We start from the raw sequence: 10,122 nt of genomic DNA, 5'->3' as shown, positions 1-10,122 counted from the left end.
ATTTATGCCGTGAACAAATTTTGGTATCTCACGGCTGATGAAGGTTGTGGTCAAATTTCATCGAAATCGTGTTTGTAGTTTTCGAAGAAGAGAGCAAATACATATGTAGTCCAGTCCGTGTGAGCTCGAATGGGAAGATGTATTGATTTTAATTATCTAAATAAATAATAATAATAAAAACAACTTCTTTTGTATTTTTTCTTTTCCAGGTGGGCAAAGTTTCTTGGGTTCTTGGGTGAGAAAACACACAACATCAACCACACACGACCCCTTCCCGAGACCCCCCATAGACAATACTCCACCCAGATGTACAGAATGACCCATCAAAGCTCAAGGTACCACTCCACCTCCATCTAACTTCCAGGTACCTATCCAATTCCAATTTAAACTTATCTACTGTTTCTACTGCAAACTACCTTTCCAGGGAGACCATTCCATGCGTTCATGAGAACGGCACACACCTCCGCCAGGTAGAACAGTTTACGTTTTGTGTCCCACTCATGGGCAGGATCTGGATCCGGATGTTAACCAAAATCGAATTGGCTTGTTGTTGTCACCTCACCAAATCATCCACCTCATTTTGTCACAACTCGTCCACAACGTTTTTTTTTAGATATCATGCTTTGTAAATAGTTTTTGGCCCTGTCTCTTAATTTTATAAATCAGGCCTACGTTGACCTTTTGGCCTATGCTGACCTCAAACATAGTTGGTGGTTGGATTCGGTGACCTGATATACAAATCCTGTTCAAATTTCAAGTCAATCGGATAAAAATTTAGGGTTTTAGAAATCCCCAAAAAGTTGTTCACCTTTGGCCTATGTTGACCTTTTGGTCCATGTTGACGTCGAAAATAATTGGGAGTCCAATTCAACGCCCGAATGTGCAAATCCTCTTCACATTTTAAGTCAATCGGATGAAAATTGAAGATTTTAGAAATTTGGCCTACGTTGACCTTTTGGCCTATGCTGACCTTAAACATAGTTGGTGGTTGGATGCGGTGACCTGATATGCAAATCCTGTTCAAATTTCAAGTCAATCGGATAAAAATGGAGGGTTTTAGAAATCCCCCAAAAAGGTTGTTGACCTTTGGCCTATGTTGACCTTTTGGTCCATGTTGACGTCGAAAATAATTGGGAGTCGAATTCAACGCCCGAATGTGCAAATCCTCTTCACATTTTAAGTCAATCGGATGAAAATTGAAGATTTTAGAAATTTGGCCTACGTTGACCTTTTGGCTGATGTTGACCTCAAACATAGTTGGTGGTTGAATGCAGTGATCTGATGTGCAAATGCTCTTCAAATGTCAGGTCAATCGGATGAAAATTGAAGATTTTAGAAATCAGGCCCGAATTTGACTCCGATCTCCTACAATCTCCGAAAGTTTGAGAACGATGAGCTAAGTGGTTTGGGATGTAGGCGAGCGGAGACAAACAAACAAACAAACAGACAAACAAACAAACAAACTAACCAAACAGATCAACATACTTGGTGAAAATTTTTTTTGTCAAGGAACAAACAGATGGACAGATAGACCTTGACCAACAACCTTATCAAATGCGTTCTTAAAGTCAAGATATACCATGTCCACTGCCTTTCCCTCATCCACCCAATCAGAAACCTCTTCTTTTAGACAGGAACTACCTTTGCGAAACCCATAATGACTACGTTAATTAACGTCTCCAACACCTTCCCCACAACTCAAGTCAAACAAACAGGTCCATGACGATATGGAGGAATGTGTCGAACAGAGTCGGTGACACCATGCGAGCCTGTCTTCCGCCAACATTCGCTTTGAACCACCCCGTTCGTTGTCCTCCTATTATGATTGTGCGTCTTGTGACGTCATACATGTTTTCCATTGTTGAAATTTTTTTTGGATGTATGCCAACTGCACCCATTGTTTTCCGTCGTGCCTCTCTCTCCAGACCGGGTGGAGAAAAATAGCGTCCTCACTTGAGATCATTTTGAACGGTCCCGACCCGGTAAATGGATCTTCAATATCACTATCACTGAGACGTGTGACAAAAGGGCCTCCTGGGCACTGCAACAACAAACAAGCTCAAACATCCGGAAAATAGACAGACGAAGCACGGCGTGGTATGCGTTTCCGGTACGCAGCACGCGATTCGTGGATGGTACGCGTTTCCGGTACGCAGCACGCGGCTCGTGGATGGTACGCGTTTCCGGTACGTAGCACGCGGCTCGTGCACGGTCTGCGTTTCTGGTACGCAGCACGTGGCTCGTGCACGGTACGCGTTTCCGGTACGCAGCACGCGGCTCGTGGATGGTACGCGTTTCCGGTACGCAGCAGTGCTCTCACTGCAATGCTCCGAGGGATGGGCTTGGATGAACGCAATGTGCGAATTCCCCTGTAAGCGGGACGTAAATCCCTTGACATGGGGTGATCCTCTACCCCTCACAGATTCCTCGCACTATGGCCTCCATGTCCACCCTTAATGCACATACAGTTTTACTCCTCAACTCAGTGCTGGATTAACCATTAGGTAGACAAGGCATGTGCCTTAGGGCCAGCCAAAAATTCGCGCCACAAAAATTTAGGCAACTTTTCATTTTCTTTTCACATTAAATATTTGTCTTTTTTTGTATTAAATATTTTGTTCTTGAATCAGTTCATATTTTGTCTGGCGTCCATTTCCATGAGCCCAAAATCTCATTTAAAATTTTCAGGCCATTTTCTAAAATTTCAAAATGTGCCTCAGGGCCAGCCGAGGCTTAATCCGGCACTGCCTCAACTTCCTGAACAGCTCAGCTTTGCCTTTAAGCCGAGCCTCTGGTCAATGGTATCTTGTGTCAACTTGAGACAAAATTCTTCTTCATTCTTTGGTGAGTTTCAAAACATCCACCGGCAACATCAAGGACGGTGGTCTTGAAGGCGCTCCACAACTCTTCAGGACCCCCCAAATCTCCACTCAGCCTGTTCGTAAACTCATCAGCTACCCTCTCATCCTTGAGCTTGCCAACATCCAGCCTAGGCTGGGATGGTACCATTCTCTCAGATATAAGCTGCAACTTCAGGAGTTGCTACACCAGTGGTTGGTATTGAGGAACTGAGCATTCTGGATCATCCTCCAGCGATCATCAATGAGCACATGGTCAATCTCATTTGCCACACCGCCAGCGTTGGAATACCAAGTCTCGTGATGAGCCTGTGGGCGCTGAAACCATGAACCAGCCTTCATCACCCACCATATACCAAAGTTTGTTCACACCATTAAAATAAATCAGGGTCTAAACGGGTCTACGGGGGGGGGGGGTTTGCCCCACAAAAAAGGGTTTTGCTTTCTTCTCAGAAGCTACACACACAATTCCAATGGAACTTGACCACAGCCTTCATCACCCGTGATGTACCAAAGTTTGTTTACGCCTTTTTAAAAATTGGGGTCGAAGGGGATTTAATGGGGGAGGGGGGGGGTTGCCCCTCAAAATAGGTATTTGCTATAACATTGGTTCATTGGTACATTTTGCTGATTGTATTCCACGTTAACTTCGTCCTCAGTATCAGTATTCTACCAGGTGAGTGACCAGTGACCCTTATTTTTGGTCGCTCCGTCTGGTGAAACCCATGCAATCCTTCTTGGTTCTTTAAGTTTGAAAATCATTTTGATTTTTATGTTTTTTTCTCCGAAATAAGCTCACACAGTCGGTCCCAGTATCCAGCCATTCGTTCCTCCGTATGTACGTCCATTACATTCGACTGACACACCAACTCCTCAAAAACTACCCATCCGATATGCACCAAATTTGGGATGATGCATCAGGACAGTTCCTTTGGTTGTTACGATTGGTTCTGTTTGGATGATGTTCCTTCGGTTCTGTTACGTTCCGATCCGTTCTACATTGGAGCTCCTCCATGAGCCTCGACTTTTTGTTAACGCCGAGCGGCAATAATTGTTCTCTGGCGTCTCCAAGTTGGGCAAGTCTCCCGAGGAATGGACACAAGACTGGAAAAAAAACAAGCAAAACAAAACAAACCGTTTCAACTTTTCTTTTAATCTCATAAACAATTAAATCACAGATGGTCCAACATTTACCATCAAAAGTTTGAAGTGAAAAGCCAAAGCAAACTTATGAAAACAGTGCGACCCTTTCAAGATCATCCCGAGCGGACTCCGTGGATCATTCGTGCTCGTATACACATGGACCATATTTAACCGAACGGTCCACGGGGGTCTTTGCTGGTCTTGGCTGAAGAGCGACCCACGAACCCAGCACATATGCTTCAGCTAGACAGAGAAGTCGACAGGGCAGAACCTCCACTGGGTATAAGTGTAGTTCTGAGGATGAACAATATATATTGAAATTGCTCTGAGTACCGAATTGGACACAAATGCAAACTCTCAGACACGGGCGGACCTGTGTGCACATGCCAAAGCTAGAGCATTAGGGTACAAGAGAAATGACTTACCAGGTAAAGGTCGATGCATACCTGTGGTTCCATGGTGTGAGTGTTGGAGCTCACCAGGTAAAGGTCGATGCATACCTGTGGTTCCATGGTGTGAGTGTTGGAGCTCACCAGGTAAAGGTCGATGCATACCTGTGGTTCCATGGTGTGAGTGTTGGAGCTCACCAGGTAAAGGTCGGTGTGCACCTGTGGTTCCATGGTGTGAGTGTTGGAGCTCACCAGGTAAAGGTCGATGCATACCTGTGGTTCCATGGTGTGAGTGTTGGAGCTCACCAGGTAAAGGTCGATGCATACCTGTGGTTCCATGGTGTGAGTGTTGGAGCTCACCAGGTAAAGGTCGATGCATACCTGTGGTTCCATGGTGTGAGTATTGGAGCTCACCAGGTAAAGGTCGGTGTGGACCTGTGCTTTCATGGTGTGGGTGATGGAGCTCACCAGACAAAGGTCGGTACATTCGATGTTTTGCGTTATCTCCATGCGGTCCTTGAATCGTTTGGGCTGACATATGGCTCGGTAGTTAGACATTTAGTTAGTTTAACTAGTGAGAAATTTTATTTTCAACTGCACTGAAGACCCACCCATGATGAAGTCCACACCGAATGGACAAAACATTACATGTTACTACCACAACCACTACTCTTTCTTTAACAGTCCGATGAACCCTCGATCTCGTGTGTGGTCGGCCGAACGGGAAGTTTGGCCCCAGTCGTTCACGAACCGGCTGGCCAGGCCTGATTGTCAAGTGAAGTCCATTTGTTCAGGGTGCCCATGATAACTCGTCTACGCTTCGCGAAAGACCCGGTAAGATCTCTAACAGCCACAAACGAAGGCGAGCAGATGGGACACCCAAATTCAGGTCCATCCTCGGATGGACTGCACACACCTTGATGCCTGATCGCCCTGCATGCGAAACACAAGGGTGAGAGTTCATAGCTGGGTCGCGATTCGAATCCAGGCAACACGGCTCAATGGCGAGTGCACGTACCTCGAGACCGAGACCATCCTGGCAGTCCCATTGCAGTTACATCCGACCCCTTGAAAGACAATAAATGGGGTTTGAACCCTGAACAAGTGTTAACCAGACATTGGCAGACACGACTGAAGGTTGAGATCAGTGAAGCAGTCATTTGAACCCACCATTGGTCTTCACACGTCTCTCCTGGATTTCCTTTAAATCGTCCGTTGAAGCCAAGAATCGTGCCAAGGATTCCGTTTTTGGAGATGTTAAATGTTCCATCTTCAGTGGAGGTATGGTCCAGGAGCAGAGGATGTGAACCTCACTGTTCCATCTTCAGTGGAGGTATGGTCCAGGAGCAGAGGATGTGAACCTCACTGTTCCATCTTCAGTGGAGGTATGGTCCAGGAGCAGAGGATGTGAACCTCACTGTTCCATCTTCAGTGGAGGTATGGTCCAGGAGCAGAGGATGTAAATCTCACTGTTCCATCTTAAGTGGAGGTATGGTCCAGGAGCAGAGGATGTGAACCTCACTGTTCCATCTTCAGTGGGGTTATGGTCCAGGAGCAGAGGATATGAACCTCACTGTTCCATCTTCAGTGGTGGTATGGTCTAGGAGCAAACCTGGGGAAAAAAAGGTCTCGCTCAACCCACACCACGTACATGGATGGTTTGGTGACGTAGGATGTGATGCAGAAATAAGAATCTCCATGGGACAAGGTTTTTGAACAGGATTTGCTCATCAGCTCACTGAATTCAACCACCAACTGTGTTTGAAGTCAGCGTCAGCTGAAATTTCAAAAATCTTCAATTTTCATCCGATTGACTTGAAATTTGAACAGGATTTGCATATCAGGTCAATGAATTCAACCACCAATTATTTTAAGGTTAAAAGGTCAACATTTCTAAAATTGAGATACCTGGCCACAAACTCTACACAAATACAGTATGTATATATATATATATATATATATATATATATATATATATATATATATATATATATATATATATATATATATATATATATATATCATATCTCAGAAAGTTGTGGACAAGTTTTGACAAAACTTGGTGGATGAGTTGGTTTGGTGACAAGAACACACGGATGAGATTTTGGTTCAAATCCAGTCCATCAGTGGGATACAAAACGTGAACTGTTCAACCTGGCAGAGAGAGAGGTATGCGCTCCACCGAGTGCCGTTCTACTTTGTGCTGTTTTGCCAAGTGTCACTCAACGAGTGATTTTTCATTTTTTTTAAAACCACCACCATCACCACCTCCAACCACCAAGTCACAAGATTTTTTTGCCCGTCATCAAGCAGGCAATCCGAATACAGAGCACGGGTGGACAATCGCCACGTGTCGGTGGCCAAACTGGCGGGTTAAGAGTGAACACCCGTCGACCCAAAATCCGAAAAAAACAAACGCACGAAATCAAAAGTGCGACAAACAAGTCGGTTACGAGTGCCGGCTCAACACCAAGGCTGTTCGACTGGGTGTGGCTGGAAAGAACCAGGCTTGGAAGGAGAACAGGGTTCGATGCCGAGCTTGCCAAATGGCGACGATTCAACACAAGCAAATCTCGGGTCGGGTCGAGCGTGCTCACATTAATCTCATGTGCCATGTTGGAATGAGCCGACGACACAAGGGATGGATAATGGAGCTTCCATGGTCTCTGTACTGTATCATCATGAACGGTATCATCAAGTTTTCACTATCAGGAGATCAGGAGATCAGGGGAAGAGATGTCCCAAACAAACGGACAAACACAGTGATCGCAGGTGCAGCTCTTACCCAGTGCTAAGGACGAACACCTGAACTCAAGGTGACAGTTAAATCAGTTTGAGACTTCACCATAAGCAGGAATAATGGAGACTCTGATGAAAATGCTCTACGTACTGGACGTACAGCATTTCACAACACGGGTGTAAACTGTGCCGTACTCGCGTCCTGAGATGGAGTGCAGCGTGGGAGTGCAGCCTTATATTTATTCATCTGAAAGGCACTGTGCCACGTCCGGATGAACCGAGACAAAAGACGTGCAGCGAGCGAGTCGCTTTGTTCGAAGCAGAGTTTCCCTGGGAGTCCCAAATCAATCTCTCGTCTGCCCACACCGGGCCAGGCAGGCTGGGCGAGCGCTGGGCTCTTGGAGGACTGTCAACAACCTCGACATCCCACAACACTGCACTGCACACTCAAACAAGGGCACATCGTTAATCATGAACCGTATCTGCTTCTTGAATTGCTGGCCCAAGTCTTTCTTGAACTGGCTGGCCAGGCCTGACGCGTTCAAGTCAGTCGTCAGGGAAGGAATTTGTTCGATTGTGTTTCCTGGAGGGAGCCATCAGGTGTTTGTCTTGGTGTCCCAGTTTCTCGACAATAATTTCCCATTATTTAATTATTCTTCTTTGAATGGCCTCGACGGTTCCTGGAGACATGAAGTGTTTGGTCTAGTTACCCTCGCCACAGGACAGGGTGTTGTAATTTGGGTCTGTTTGTCCATTTGTTACTTGCAAAATCCAAGATTTTAAGTATAGTGGTCAGTCGATTTTGTTGTTCTGTCTGTCTGTCTGTTTATCGCTCCCAGGTCACAATTTAAAACCAATCTTCATGAAATTTCACCACGTGGTAGAGTTTGTCATCAGGAAGAAGCCTCCTGTTTTTGAGGGCAAAAGGTCAACAACTTCGGTGAGATTTATAAAATCCTCAATTTTCATCTGGTTGACTTGAAATTTGAAGAGGATTTGCATATTGGGTCACTGAATTGGATGAACAAGTATTTTTGAGGTCAACATAGGCCAAAAGGTCAGCAGAGGCCAAAAGGTCAACATTGTCGTTTCTAAAATGGTCACTTTTCATCCTTTTGACGGAAATTTGACGAGGATTTGCCGATTTTATTATCGAATTTAACCGCCAATTATGGTTTTTTAAGGTCAAATTTGTTTTATGGATTCCACGCGTATCGTGCTGTCGATACATGCATGACATCTTGTTTGTTTGTTCGTCCGCACAGAACGAGTCGGGTTTTTCTCGGCAGCCACTTGTCGGATTGACACGAAATTTTTCATCATTGGAGCAACTACTCGTGTGAAACGTTTTAATAAGAATTATGACGTCAGAGGTCATGTGATGTGACAGCCATGTTGGAAAAAAACAAAGCAAAAAAAACTTTGGACCTCTATCTCCAAAACTACACCAAGGAAAAAACTGAAACCTGGCACACGGCAAGTTCTCCTCATGGGGAATAAGTGATTTTTTTTTTAATGACGGCACGGGTTCCTTCATTATGACGTCATAATTGCCTATGTAGAACGCCACATTCGATCAGAATGAAAATTCTTGTAGGTCATCAAGGGATAATATGGTCCACAGACAAAAAAAATTGATGACATCATTGGTCAGATGGTTTGGCAGCCATATTGGATTTACCCGAAAACCTTATTAAAAAAAAATCTTCTCCAGAACGGCGAGACAGATGGAGGGGAAACTTCGCACACATTTTCCCTCAGCCCTGAAGATACCAGGGTGTTCACAAACAATTGATAGGTCACATGGTCTGGCAGCCATATTGGATTGAGTGAAAAGCTTTAAAAAAAAAATTTTCTCTTGAACCATTTCATCGATAGACATGAAATGTCACAATTATGATTGAGTTGTGATGGGGAACGTAGGTTTTAAATTTCAACTTGATCGGACGCATGGTCTGGCAACCAGAAATATTAAAATTTTTTGATCTGGGTTCTTTAAAAATATATATTTATTTATTTTTAAAGAAGGCTCACTTGGCTTGACTAGATGGTTTGAGGGTCGAGGAGTAGCAGCGGAAACCCGAATCCTATCCAGGTTCCTCCTGATAGCTTCATTTTTGCTTTTTGCTTGCTCGGATTCCTTCCGATGACCCCAATGCGGTACTGCACCTAATTTGTCTTCCACTTGATTTGAATCCCATTCTGAATTCAATTAAATATTAATAATAAACGTCGTGGGTCAGGGTCAGCTATCCGATCAAAGAGGGGTTGCATCAAAGTTGCATGTCTTGGTACCCAGTCATCACTGCCAGCAGTTATAAAGTGGCAGTTCTAATTATGTCTATCATTAATTACACAACACACTAGTACACAAACATCACAAAAAACACCAAAAAAACAAGTCCTGGCGAGGGTCTGCAATCTTTGATTACTCTTTTTCTTGTTGTGACTTCATTTTGAGACCTGGTAGATCGATATTACATCTCCTGAAGCCCACCCACGTGTGGAAATAGCAGTCAACAACAGCAACTTACTTGCACGCACGCACACACACACACACACACACACACACACACACACACACACACACACACACACACACACACACACACACACACACACACACACACACACACACACCTTCCAATTCAAATTACTCAACAACACGAGTAATCAAGAGAAAATCTCCATATGGTCAAAGCAAATAAAGTACAAAGCTCAATAAACAGAGGGGCAAACTGTCAGGGCACCCGCAATACTGATATACACACCTCACCGACACAGGAAGGGATCACTCAGCAAGCATATGGAACGAATGAACAATTGCATTTCAGGAATCTACAATATAAAAACTTGTGGTTTTCTGCATGTCAAAATTCCATACGTAACCACAATACAGATAAAGAAAGAGAAAATGGAGCCAGTTTGCTGTTGGGAGTTTCTATCATGGCACCATGGGGGATTGAAATATACACTGAGGGGGAGTGAGGGTT

The sequence above is a fragment of the Eptatretus burgeri genome, chromosome 17 (genome assembly GCF_056783735.1).
Source record: "Eptatretus burgeri isolate ZD-2024b chromosome 17, Ebu_testis_v1, whole genome shotgun sequence".
Classification (NCBI taxonomy): domain Eukaryota; kingdom Metazoa; phylum Chordata; class Myxini; order Myxiniformes; family Myxinidae; genus Eptatretus; species Eptatretus burgeri.
This window is presented reverse-complemented; position numbering follows the sequence as displayed.